Source organism: Hoplias malabaricus, chromosome 18 (assembly GCF_029633855.1).
Source record: "Hoplias malabaricus isolate fHopMal1 chromosome 18, fHopMal1.hap1, whole genome shotgun sequence".
NCBI classification, from domain to species: domain Eukaryota; kingdom Metazoa; phylum Chordata; class Actinopteri; order Characiformes; family Erythrinidae; genus Hoplias; species Hoplias malabaricus.
In genome coordinates this window covers 26,322,156-26,335,411 of record NC_089817.1, presented here as the reverse complement: position 1 = coordinate 26,335,411, position 13,256 = coordinate 26,322,156, and the positions used below count along the sequence as shown (strand labels likewise).

Below are 13,256 nucleotides of genomic sequence, written 5' to 3'. Positions count from 1 at the left end.
TGTCTGTGAGGAGTGTGGTGTGTTCTCACCGTGTCCATGTGGGTTTCCTCCGGGTGACTGTCTGTGAGGAGTGTGGTGTGTTCTCCTCGTGTCTGCGTGGGTTTCCTCCGGGTGACTGTCTGTGAGGAGTGTGGTGTGTTCTCACCGTGTCCATGTGGGTTTCCTCCGGGTGACTGTCTGTGAGGAGTGTGGTGTGTTCTCACCGTGTCCATGTGGGTTTCCTCCGGGTGACTGTCTGTGAGGAGTGTGGTGTGTTCTCCTCGTGTCTGCGTGGGTTTCCTCCGGGTGACTGTCTGTGAGGAGTGTGGTGTGTTCTCCCTGTGTCCGTGTGGGTTTCCTCCGGGTGCTCCGGTTGCCTCCCACAGTCCAAAAATACACGTTGGTAGGTGGATTGGCGACTCAAAAGTGTCCGGAGTTGTGAGTGAATGTGTGTGAGTGTGTGTGTTGCCCTGTGAAGGACTGGCACCCCCTCCAGGGTGTAATACCACCTTTAGCCCAATGATTCCAGGTAGGCTCTGGACCCACCATGACCCTGAATTGGATAAGCGGTTACAGATAATGGATGGATGGATGTTTTATAATAAAATATTCCACTATGAAACTGCAGTGTTCCAAAGACAGTCAAAGAACAAGCAGATTCAGACAGTCAAGGTTTCTTACATCATTGCCTTAATGACCCAATTCGGATGACTTGCAAGGCAGTCATTTATGATGTCATTTTAATGAACAGAGATAAGTATTAGTGGTTCTATTGATGACTGGAGGGGGGTGGCTATTAAATATCTGTCATCCCTCTATAGAATACTATAGTAAAAAATACTTACAATTCTAAGATGTGTCTCATTTCTTTTCATGTCTCTATGGAGCTCTGTGTCCAGCGCAACTGAGTGGGAGCTTGTTTTGAATCACCAGTTAAAGGTGGTGTCTACAAACTTTTGCCCACGGCTGTAAAGGATGAGGTCAAATGCCATGCATTATGGGAAATGGCAGTGTTTAGAAGGTCTGGGTTGAAAAACAGTGAACCCGTCCTTTAATAACGTACACTACCATGGGGAGTCTTTTTCAAATGGAGGCCCTCCCCCTCCATCCCTCAATCCCAGGGCTCATGTCCAGTGCTTGCGGGGGCTCCATGATTGAGGAGGCCAGCTGGCTGTGGCCGCTGACCGCTGACCGTGCGCACTCCTCAGCCGCTCCGTCATGTGATTTATGGCGGCGCTGAGGAGCCGTGTGCCGCTTCCTGGGCCAAGTGAGCGTGTCGTCCGCCCACCCTGCGCTCTGCTGCACGGGCTGCTGGAGCACGTAATTTACACAAGCAGACAGTCGCATATTTCACCGGCTGTCCATCTGATGAAGATTTATAAGCCTTCAGAAGTGCCTGTTTATACAGTAATTGTGCTGAAAAGCTCTGAGAAAGCCCCCCAAAAAACACTGACACACACAAATGTGTGTTGAGAATAGCGCATGCTTTACGTCGTCTTTTAGTTTGTGCTCTATCATAATGGCGACTGGAAAACATTGACTTCACGACCATCATAAATCTTCTGTCTCTGTCAAGGAGGATGCGTATCACTGTCTAAAAACATGGGGTGTACGTTTCAGCCACCATCAAAGCATACATTTTATTTAAGTTTATTAGCAGCTGGACCATCCTGAACTACATCAGCATTCTCACATTCTATGCTGCTGCTGCACAGCTTCTGAGCCATGGGGTCCTGGGTTGGAGCTCTGCTCAGATCACTAAAAATTCGGTTCTTCTTGTATCCACTCTCCAGCCTCTGAGGTTGGGGTTGTGTGGTCCCAAGCCTGGGTGAAATGGGAAGGTTGTGTAAAGAAAGGTCAAGTCAGTTCCCAAGTCTGATGTGTGGATCGTCAACCATGATGGCAGAGGATCGCTGTGGGGACTCCCACAAAAGTAGGACAACAACGGCATCTTCACACTTTTCCGTTTGTATTAAGTTTATTCTTTATTCTTTAATTTTATTAGGGTGGCGCGGCAGGTAAGTGTCACAGGGACCTGGAGGTTGTGGGTTCGAGTCCCGCTCCAGGTGACTGTCTGTGAGAAGTGTGGTGTGTTCTCCCTGTGTCTGCGTGGGTTTCCTCCGGGTGACTGTCTGTGAGGAGTGTGGTGTGTTCTCCCTGTGTCTGCGTGTGTTTCCTCCGGGTGACTGTCTGTGAGGAGTTTGGTGTGTTCTCCTTGTGTCCAAGTGGGTTTCCTCCGGGTGACTGTCTGAGAGGAGTGTGGTGTGTTCTCCCTGTGTCTGCATGGGTTTCCTCCGGGTGCTCCGGTTTCCTCCCACAGTCCAAAAACACACGTTGGTAGGTGGATCGGCGACTCAAAAGTGTATGAGTGAATGTGTGTGTGTGTTCTCCCTGTGAAGGACTGGCGCCCCCTCCAGGGTGTATTCCCGCCTTGTGCCCAATGATTCCAGGTAGGCTCTGGACCAACTACGACCCTGAACTGGATAAGCTTAAGTGAATTTATAATATTCACTAGGTGTCCAAAGGTTTGTAGACATCTCTTCTAATCATTGATTTTCATTCATTTAAGGTGTGCACATTACTGGCACAGCTTCCTGTAATCCATACACTAAGTCTGTAAACTATGTAAAGTCTCCATAGAAAATCTCTTGCAATAAAATGGCCAGTCCTCATGCCCAGTGCCAAGCACAGACGCTAGAGCAGTATAAATTCCAAAGCACCAGGATGTGGAGCAGTGGAACTGTCTTTGGGGTAAGATGAGATGTGATGTTTCTTGTGTGATCTGGGCCATTTAAATGTGTGTATTTTTCAGGTTACTAAGCTGTATTTACACTATTACTCACTGGGGTTAATAAGTAGGGCTTTGTCATATATTCATTTACCAGTAAAAGTGAAAATGGAACCAAGATGAACTTTACTGAGACTGAGACTGAGACCGTCCTCCATTCCCAGGCCGGGCAGAACACAGTAGAAGACCATGATGAAGGTCAGTGGGATGGAGTAGCTCCAAAGATTCACACACAAGCCTCAGGTTGAAAAAGGTCGGCTTTAGAATAGCTTTCAAATTCATGTGCGTGTTTCCCTCACATGAACCCACCTTAAACACAGTAGTCCAATGGCATTCGAACACAGAGGCAAATATGATGATGATGATGATGATGGTGTTATTTCAGTCCATTGGAGTCTGTTTGCATGGAAGTAACAGGGAGGATGGTTAATTCTGTCGAAATTAAAACACAGGCAAATGTATTCCAATGAGTGACTGCTCTGGAGTTTGAAGTTAAAGCGCCGATTCCTTTCCCCTGCTGCTTCTTGTTAATTGCAATATCAAAGGCGTTTGTCGTGGAGAAAGTCATTATTTTCTAATGCAACATCAAACGGAGGGAAAGGGGGGAAAGTGTTGAAATTAAATGAATTTTTACACACGCGATCCACATTGTGTTATTTTGAGATGGATTGAATAAATTGAAAGATTTTCATATGAATATGAAGACTGCAACCCTCGCTCATAATTAGCCTTGGATAAGAAATTCAAATGATCCAATAATGCTAATAAGAGGGATCCTCTTCCGTGTGTGTCTTTGGTACCCGACCATATACCTCCCTCACTCCCTCCCTCCTCTCCATCACATTTAATTAAGGCTGGGTTTTGAATATTTCTCTGTGGATTGACTCTTCTTAAAGTCCTTCACCCCTTGAATGTGCATGATAAAGCCCAGATGAAGCTCCCTCTTCACATGAATTTTTCTTTGAAAAGGGTTTGGTGAAGGTGGGCCTTCGTTGTATGAATCTAAAGGGTCTTTCGTAATTTGAGAATGTGTTTTGAACCACCCCAGTTGTTCTTATTTAACATGGACTTACAAAAATGTAGTGCACTTGAATGTTTGCTAAAGTTTGACGCTAAATTAAACAGCAAAAAAGCAGTTATTATGCTCACTTGATTATACTGTAAAAATTAGCATAAAAATAATGAACAACTGACCTTTCACGCTAATAGTTGGACCAACAATAGCAGGAGAGACAAACCTCCTCCGCAGTCTGTTGATTAGTGTTTGTTAGCAGTGATAGGAATGTCTATGATTGTTGGAAACTGCAGTTCTCTCTGGTTTGTTTATGTTCTGAAGCTTCGCTTCTTTTAAGGTGGAAGGGTATGTTTGAGGAGAAAAACGACGTTGTTTGTACGTGGCTGAAGCTGAACTTATCTGTAAGCATTTATTCACTGTTTGAATTACCACGGAAACTGAGTGTTTGTGCGTTCTCTCAGTGACTGAGTGGGTTTCCTATGGGTGCTGCAACAGTCCCAAGACATGCATTGATGATGATTATGATGTCACAAAGGTGGACAGGCCCTGTGAAACTAGCCACTAGTTTAAGAGTGTGAGTGTCCCACTCACTGCAGGTCACATGCTGGTGTGCTTGTAGGACCTGTCCTATGCTTGCATGAATGGGAAGGTTGTGTCAGGAAGGGCCTCCGGCAGAGAGGTAAGGTAGAGAGGAGACGAGAGGGAAACACAGAGCCAGTTTTTGGAAGATGGGGATGATTATGAGGCCAGAAGCAGACACTGGGCCGATTTAGCAGGACGTCAAGGTAACACACATACACTTTTTGAGGAAATGCTCAGGGATATTGTATGACCTCAGAGTCAGGGTCTCAGTTTTATGTCTCATCTGAAGGACGACACGATTTATTCAGCAGAGTGTCCTCATCACTGCACTCAGATCCGAATAGACCTTAGGAATAGACTATGTGATAGCTTCACAAACTCCAAGGTCTTTTTCAAAACCTGACTGCTTGACCTTGCTCAAGCTTTTAAGTCAAATTCTATAAAATTTTTGAATAGGATTTGGTTTGTTTTTGACAGTGCCGAGACATAACAGCATTGCAGTTCAATAAAATCATCTGGCTACAATAGAAATGGATTGGTAATCCCCCCCAAACACCACTCCCCCTTCACTACCATTAAAGACTTTACGGCGTTGGAATATTGTTGCAAGGACTTGATGGCTCTCACCTGCAAGAATAATAGCAAAGTCAGATACTGATTTATGATGTTTAGCTCGAGATGACAAAATTCCAACCCATCCCAAAGGTGGATGAAGCTCTATCATTACAATTGGTTTCACTGCTTTAGTGATACATTATACCCTTCCAGCCCACACCAGGCACTGAGCACTGTGATATTAAGCTAATGTGCAGTGGCTACAAACCATCCTGTCGGTGTCTGTATCTGCAATGTGTGCACATTAAAGTAGCTGAATTCGCTAATGATATGGAGTGTCCACCAACAATTGGACATTATACTGCATTATGCAAGGGGCACATCCAAAAATGATGTATCTGACAAGTAAGCAATTTTTGATTAGCATTCTTCCAAGTGATTGAATACACTTAGCTGAATAGCACTGATGTAACTGGTACACTCTTTACTTTAGCCAACATCATCAATCTGCAGGAGACTGTATAAACCTCTGAGAGCCTCTAGCTACAGGCCTGGGCCCAATGTCAACTTGTGTGTCACATAAAATATAAGCCAGATATCCATTGCCATATGGACCAAGTCAAAGCTACAGTGGAATTCTGACACTGTTGACAAATTTAGATCGCCTAAGGCCATGCTATAAAATGAGAGCTACTTCACTATAACTCAAGATTAAAATAGCTGGCCCTGTGTTTGCCAACTCCAGGCCTTTAGTCCACCTGAACTGTGTGGTTTCAATTTTTCTCAGTGTAGTGTTTGAGTGTGGAGTCTTGCCCAAGGACTACTATTATTGTATTGTGGCATAGTTACCCAGACAGAGAACTGAACACTGGTATGTCGAGTTGAAGTCAGCTGTGTTGTCTTACTCTAATTGGGTTTTCCCAAGTCAGAGCAGTAACCCCAGCAGCTGTGTGTTTAGCGCCGCTGCTTTCCCTTTAAATAATTCCGCGAATTTTCAGCGTGCTCGGGAAGGAGCTGTAGCCTAGACGCCGCCCCAAGCCCCGCCCACGCTCGTTACTGATTGGCCGAGTGGTTGATTTATTCAAACAGACGCTGCGAGTTGATTGGCTGGACCTCCAGCTGGTGGAGCGGTTAGAGAGAACCGTTGTTGTGTACACAGCCGTGTATTGATTGTGGGATGGAGAACAGAGCGGCGTCACGTCAACCGCCGCGGCTGCATTTTAACCGGCTTTAAATCCTTTATTTGATGTAAAACGGCCGTTAATGCGGTTGGAGTGGAGTTGTCCGGTGGATGACCGTTCGTGGACACGACAGGGCAGCGGAATAAAGCGGCGAAATCGCTGCTGTTGGAGGTTTAACCTCGGCTATATGTGAATAGCTAACGGTTAGCTCTGCTTCGTTCTCTCTCACTGTATAGCTGCGCTTCAACGGTCCGATAAGTTCGTTGCACACTGTGGCGTTTTTCCGTTGAATATTTGACCGAAGAGCTCGGGATTCGGACGTTATAGGTCCGAAATACACAGTGGCTTTTATTCACACGGTGCAGGAAAGGCGAGAGAGCGTGTGTCCGATAATGCAGCGCTGTTGTCGGTTCGTCCGGCCGCCGCTTTCCCATCTTCGGAAACCCGGGGAGACGAAGGCGACGACACTCCACTGAGGGGAAACGTTTTCATGGCTCTAAACTACGCCTTGGGATAGCCGGGTCTAACGAACCAGCACCTGGATAACCTTTTGTTTTTAGGGGAAGCTGGGAAGCTGAACCCTTCGTGAGATTTGGATTCAGTCATTCATAAACCTCGACATTTGTGTGTGGTCAAAAAACGCGATTAAATCCTCCCGTCCAGACTGTGAACGGTTTGTTATTGCGGCAGGGATGGTTTCTGTCGGTAGAAAACGATTTTAAAGCACACAGGGAAACTATTTGTGGATATAGGAGTCCCTTCTGCGTTTCAATTGATGGTAAATATATCTATTTTTCACAACTTCTAAGTATTTTTCATTTGTATAATGTATAACATTTACCTGCACTTTGTATAATCTGTAAGGAAACAATCCCAACTGCTCAAGTAGAGACTACATCCCTTTCATCCACAGGCAGTTTCTGAGGTTTTTGTTGTTTTTATGGTGAATTTCCCTTGAATGGTGTCTATCCAGACCCATATTGCCTTTCATGTCAGCTGACTGCCACTGTAATAAAGGGGGCCTTGTGCCAGAGCTCCCTATGGCTGCAGGAAACGCTTTGAAGTGGATTATTGGCCTTTCAAAGCCTCGGTGAAGACTGCAATTCTATTGTCAGGTCTGGAGGAAAGAAAGGAGAGGCCTATAAACACCACACCGCCTTTGAGGCTAAGGAAGTTTTATGGGCTGGCCGATTCTTACCTGCTCTGCCAAGGTGCTAAAACATGGGTCGTGCAGACAAGACGACTCCATGTGAAAGTGTCCTGCCAGTACGGCTGCTCTTGACACCTTTCCTCTGAGCCCTTCCTGGCTTGGATTAAAAAGAAAAAAGAAAAAAAAAAAACGCCGACCCATTGCTATGCATTTCTCTGTTGCATTCCCCTGTGTCTTCTGAAAAACAAGGGTTATAATTTACCACCAGCAGCTTTTATGAATCTTTCCTCCAAGCTCTGCTCTTTCTCCTGATTTCATTTGACATTTCGCTACGTCTAGGCAAATCCACGGCATGAAATAAACATTGTGGCCTTTTGAGTTGGGGAACATAATTAAATGCTAAGACTGAAAGGGGAAAAAGAGAGCAACCCCCCCCCCCCCCAATCCTTTTCTGCCAAGCCTTAAGGAAATTGCTTTATTCATATATCATGAGCTGACGTCCAGTCAGTTTTACTGGGCTGCCTTCATGTATTTGACAGGGTCTGTGGTTTGAAAAGCCGCAGCAGGAAATCTTAATTTTATAAATCGCTCAGATGAGCGTTACAAGCACTGTGATGACATTTAAAGCCAAAGTAATTACTTTTAGATTGTTAGATTGCATTTACTGTAAGTTGGGTACCTGACACTTTTTTAAGAGAAAGGTCAAGTCTGCATTTTTAACAGTCATTCAAAGATTAGCATTGACTTTCATGGCATATGGTTCTGAGTGAGAGCCTGTTATCAGTATAATCCCACAGTACTATATTTCTCTTGGTAGTAGGAAAGATGCATTCCAAATGGTGCGTTTCTCTTTGTCCTGGTTTAAAATTATGTCCAATCAGTGTTTTCTCTACCTCACTATGAAGACATAAGATTTGTCATCCCTTTGCCTGACTGCCCTCTGTCCGGCTACAGTGTGTATTCCTGTCCATATTTGCCAGCTAATGGCCTTGGGCTTGTACTCAAAACACTACCGCACTTTCTCATTACTTGGGCCAAGATGCCACTGGAACATGGGATAAAGCTACAGTTTCATATAACCCTTTAACAATGCATATTTCTATTCTTGTTTGCCCTCTTCCACCGTGTCCCTTTTTAAAGTATGTCTCAGCATTCGTCGGTATCAGTAGATTCTGCTGTTAGCTTTGCCAGACTGCACTCTCTACCGTCTCAGTGCTAGCAAGAAGCCCCTCAGTTGATATGATGGGACTGTGTGTTAAATGAAGGCCGAGATAAGGGTGCTCTGGGAAGGTTAAGTGACCTCAGAGCGGACGGATGGTCACCCAGCTCCACTTACAGGGATAATGTCAATCTCTTGGTTGCTAAGCAATTTTCCCCCTGCATCCACAGTAATCACCTTTTATCTCCTAAGGATGTCGTGTGTAATTATAGGCTGGCTGCCATCCTTTGAAATCTGCCTAATTGGTCTTTTTATTTTTATGGGATGAGGAGCCAGGGTGTAAGGGGGCTAAGGGGCATGGGGCTCAGGGAGGTGGGGGGAGGGATTGTATGGTGTTTACTCAAGATTACAGAAGCATTTCAAGCAGTTTTCTTCTTTATTTATCTTCCTGCCACCAAAGCAAAAACAAAGCTGTAACTCATTTACAGCATTGTTATTATGTAAGCCATTGGTAATAATTTTACTTGCTTTAGGGAAATGCTGAAGTGTTTTAACCTGCTCTCATTGAACAAGCAGCAGGTGGAGGTCACTTTGGATTAGCGTGCTGAGTAAAGTCCATTTTCTCCTGGAACTCTTCGGTTCCTCTGAGTCTTTCTGTGCCAAGCTGTTCATTAGGCCTAAGCGGGGAAGGGGGGAAAAGTTCTTCCCGTGTGAATACCCTGCGGGAAACATTTGGCCAATCTTTTTCATGACTTCTCTGTTTTATTACCATTTTTAATGACTTGAAAGAACCAGTGACCCTTAACAGCATAATGAATTGCCCAGCCTGCTCTGTGGGTGGGGACATGGGCGGAGGAGAGAAGACAGGCCAGTTCTGCTCTGTGTGCCATAAGCTCCAATGCATACACAGGCCTCTCACCAGCACATTTTTTGTAACATGTCATACTGCTGATATATATAGCCATATATCACTGGCAGTGGAATAATGATAGGAGTTAATTCAGTTTGCCTAAGATATTTACATTTGACAGAGTATATTTACATTCACACCTCATAGACAGGTGAGAAGAAATGAGAGGCCTTTTGTAACCCTATTTTCCAACGTCTGATGCTAATGTGAACAAGCGTGTTGCTGTTTATCTCTGCGCTCTTTGTGTGAGGCACCTGTGCACTTGGTTAAGAGGTTATACAGCCCAGCCATGTTTGAAAAGGAGCGAAATCTTTGTCTCTTCTGCGCCTCTGATCCCAATTATGCTAACTATCAGAAAATTTAACCAGGGCCCGGTCTCTTATCTCCTAATCCTGAAGTAATAGATTCCATTAAAAATGCATGAGGAGCTTTACAGATGAATCCGCCGCCGTTGTCTGTCAAACTGCCTCCTCTGGCAGCCCCCAGGCCGGTGGGAAATGGCTCTGCTATCTTTTCACTGTTTCGGAGAGGATCCCATTTCCACAGAGAGGGGAGGTTATTCAGCGTGGAGCGGCGGCGGCGCTGGCCAGCCGTAGCCTCTTCACAGTGGCGCATTCAGCAAGGCTAAACGCAGGCTTTTGATGTGGCATTCAGCCCCCTGCTCCTGCTGCCGGATTGCCAGCACCATACTGGGGGCTCATGCTGGAGGAGGTGGCAGAGCAGCCATCCCTCTTCTCCATCGCTGTCACTCATAATAGTTCCTGATTTGGAAGAGTCTGCAGGCCATGCCACTGGGTATCGGGGGCAGGGGTTTTTGACTCCGTTCCTCATAGCTCAAACCTGCAAGACGCACACAAAAAGAAGTCGATGTAAACCCGATTTCGCATGGCTGCCGCCGTATTATGGCATTTATTCAATCGATCCGCGAAAATTTAGTTGTCGTTCTTTCTCGTCGAGTAAAGGCAATTTTATTCAGGTTATTTGACTCCAGCTTTCTACTAAGCACAATTTTTCAGTCTCTGAATCAATGGCATGAGGGATGTATTAATTGCGCAGTACTCGGTGCTGGAAAGTGGACATAATGGCAGTATGTCTCTCTCTCTAGTGAAACTCCTACAGAAAACTTAACGTGAGGACTGAGCAGCAGTGTTGCCTCTGAAATACAGCCTTAATATTTCACGATCAGTTAACCACCTAATATATTGTCACTGTCAGTCTCCTATCATGTTGAGCACTGTGACTGACTGTTGGCTTGTTCCCCTGGGGTGCAGCCAGGATGACACCGAGGGGAAGGAGAAGAAATTACCATAGCACTCTCATGCTAATCCTATCTACCCCATTGAGTGAGAGTGCCTGGCTTAAACCTTTTTTCATTATCATCTAATTATTAACTCAGGATTTTGAGAGCTGTAAAGCTGGGAGTGGGAAGTGGTTCTGTATATGTGCGTGCTTGAGTAGGAGGGGAGGGTTATCAGGGCTGCTTTATTCTGATTTTGCTCAGCAACATATGATTGCTTCAGGTGCAGGAGGTATTATAAGGAAGTAAACAAAATGAAGGGATTAAAATGGTTTCCATCAGGGGAATTATTGTATTATAATTACTTTACTACATTGTTACATGTGACTTGGTTGTAAAGATAGCAAGACTTTAAAGCAGCAAATGTGCCTTTTCTGCCAGTCAAAACTACTCAAAGTTTGTGACTGCTACTTTGTTTCTGCTTGTTGTGCAATCAGCTCACCGTAACTAATTTGTTGGTTTTACTCTTTTGCTCTGAAAGGGATTCTACACGGATAAGGTTTGATTTAAAAGGATCTCAGCATTCTGTCCTTTGTGGGTATAAGTGAATAAAGCTACTGTCATGTCCCCCCCACCCCCTTCTCCAAGCAGCCCCCAATTTTCCCTTCTGCAACGTGACCTTATCTTTGCACACACTCTTCTGTTCCCAGCTACGCACTGTAGCATGTACAATTAGACACCTTCCATCTAGCTCCCCTCCAGGCTCGGCAGAGGCAGAGAGAGATGAAAAAGAGAGGGGGGGAAATACCAGAATGGAGGGGACAATTTGTCTGCCAATGTGATCTTATCAGAAATCCTTGGGAGACAAAAGATCAGCAGTGGTGTGCAGGACCCTTATCTCCCTGGCAGGCCCTCGCTAGGCCGCATCGCAGCCGATAAGCGTTCTTATCAGCGGGACTGATGCCACGGAAAAGTGGCAAGGATTTACTGTCCTTGCCGCTCAAAGTTTGTCACCCTAACTCGCAGTTCGAGCTGTGACGCATGATGTAGGCACGAGAAGTGCGCTTTGGCGGAACGGTGTCCTCTGGAGAAAGAAGCTTTCGAGGCCATTTGGCGTAATAGAATTAAGGAGACAGACTGGCTGTCATTCAAAGAGACATTACGTTGCCAATAGGGAGCACTTTTCTCCAGGCCGTTCGTGATTCGTAAGGCTTTGTGAGCGCTTGTGAAAAGTAAGCTTCACTAATAGCTAGGAGCATAGGACCGAACCACTCGGCCTCTTAGGCAGCACGCGTATTATGGGATATGCCAGAGGGGTTGGTACAGCCTTTGTTTGGCCTTATTTTGTGCATATCTTTCTCTGCCCTACTCCCTTATTCACTCTCTTCTTTGAGTAGATGGATATATTTTTGTCCCCAATAAACAAAGCACTTTGCTCTACCCTCAAAAAAAAAAAAAGTGGGAGAGTGGGGGTGTGGGGGGGTGCATCTTAATGCATTTTTATCCCTGAACCACTCACAAGAGTAATGGATGTCAGTTTCACAATTGTCTCTCATTTCCTGTTGATAAAGCTGTGCAGGCATTTCTCGGGAGATCCCGTATTTGTCTCTCTTCTCTATACACCCATCCACCCCCCCCAACCACTTCCAAAACCTGTATCTTCTTTTGACAAATGTGCAGTAATGGAAGCCTTGTTGCGAAATTGGTCCTCTCACAAAATAGTCGGGAGAAAGGCTTTTAGCTGTTCAGCTGTCTGTGATCACAGACTGGCTGTGTGGTTTGAAGAGAGGCTCTCTGTGTGTACTGGGTAAAAAAGATTGGGTGGGGGTATTTCTCCAGGCTCCTGACGAGAATGAAAGCCAGGCTGTTTCTTTTATCCTTTGAGGTGTAGGTAATCAAGTTTATACAGATGGCTTTTGAGCACTCCCCTCCAGTTAGGAACTCACTTAGATGGCTGCCCCGTAGAACCTGCAGGAAAAATGAGCGTAATAAGTTGGATGGGAAATAAATCAAAGAGGGATGCTTTTTAAAGGGGGGGTGGGTAAGGAGAGAATCAGATAAACAGATGGATATGAGACGTCAACAGTGATTAGCCTTAAGTCTAAGAACTAGGTTAGCTACTGCACTGCGATCACCAGTAAGGACCGCAGATTGATTTAATACCAGACATAATTAAATAATGTATATTGCAGTTTGCTGGGTACAAAGGTCACAGCACATTGATCCCCACCAAGACGATTTCCCAAAAAGAAAGAGGTGAAAAGTTGATTTGAAAAGACATCTAGATAGATGCCTCCATTTAAAGAGCCTCTGATAGAGATAAGTTGGGGAGCTTAGATTGTTCAGCCTGCAGTGGCATTGTGTTGTTATCCCTGTGAGTTTTTGCCCCTGGATGTATCTCCTTATATAGCTTAGCAGCGGGAAACAGAGGGAGGTGAGATTTATGGCATGCTGGGAGATTGATTAGTGCCGTCATCAGCTCGGCATGCACCTCACTCCCACCAAATCCCACCAAAAAGACACTCGTTTGCTGAGTCACTACTATCTTCTTTGTTCCTGTGCAGCTAAATGAACACATTTTTTAAGATGGCTTTGCTTAGATTACAACTAAGAGAACACAGCAAGTTTTATCCATTGATGGAAAACTAAACAAGTGTTTACGCATTTTATTTTTTCAACATGGTGGTAAAGGTTTTTCCT

The 13,256-nt window shown here is 45.1% G+C and overlaps 1 protein-coding gene across 1 annotated transcript in view; it reads left to right on the top strand.

Moving 5' to 3' along the window:
- Positions 1–6,090: 6,090 nt before the first annotated feature.
- LOC136674262 (protein FAM222A) overlaps positions 6,091–13,256 on the top strand; it is a 19,614-nt gene continuing 12,448 nt past the window's right edge. Inside the window, exon 1 of the mRNA XM_066650167.1 lies at positions 6,091–6,878. The gene's annotated coding sequence lies outside the window, so the exon portion shown is untranslated. The remainder of the gene's footprint in view (positions 6,879–13,256) is intronic.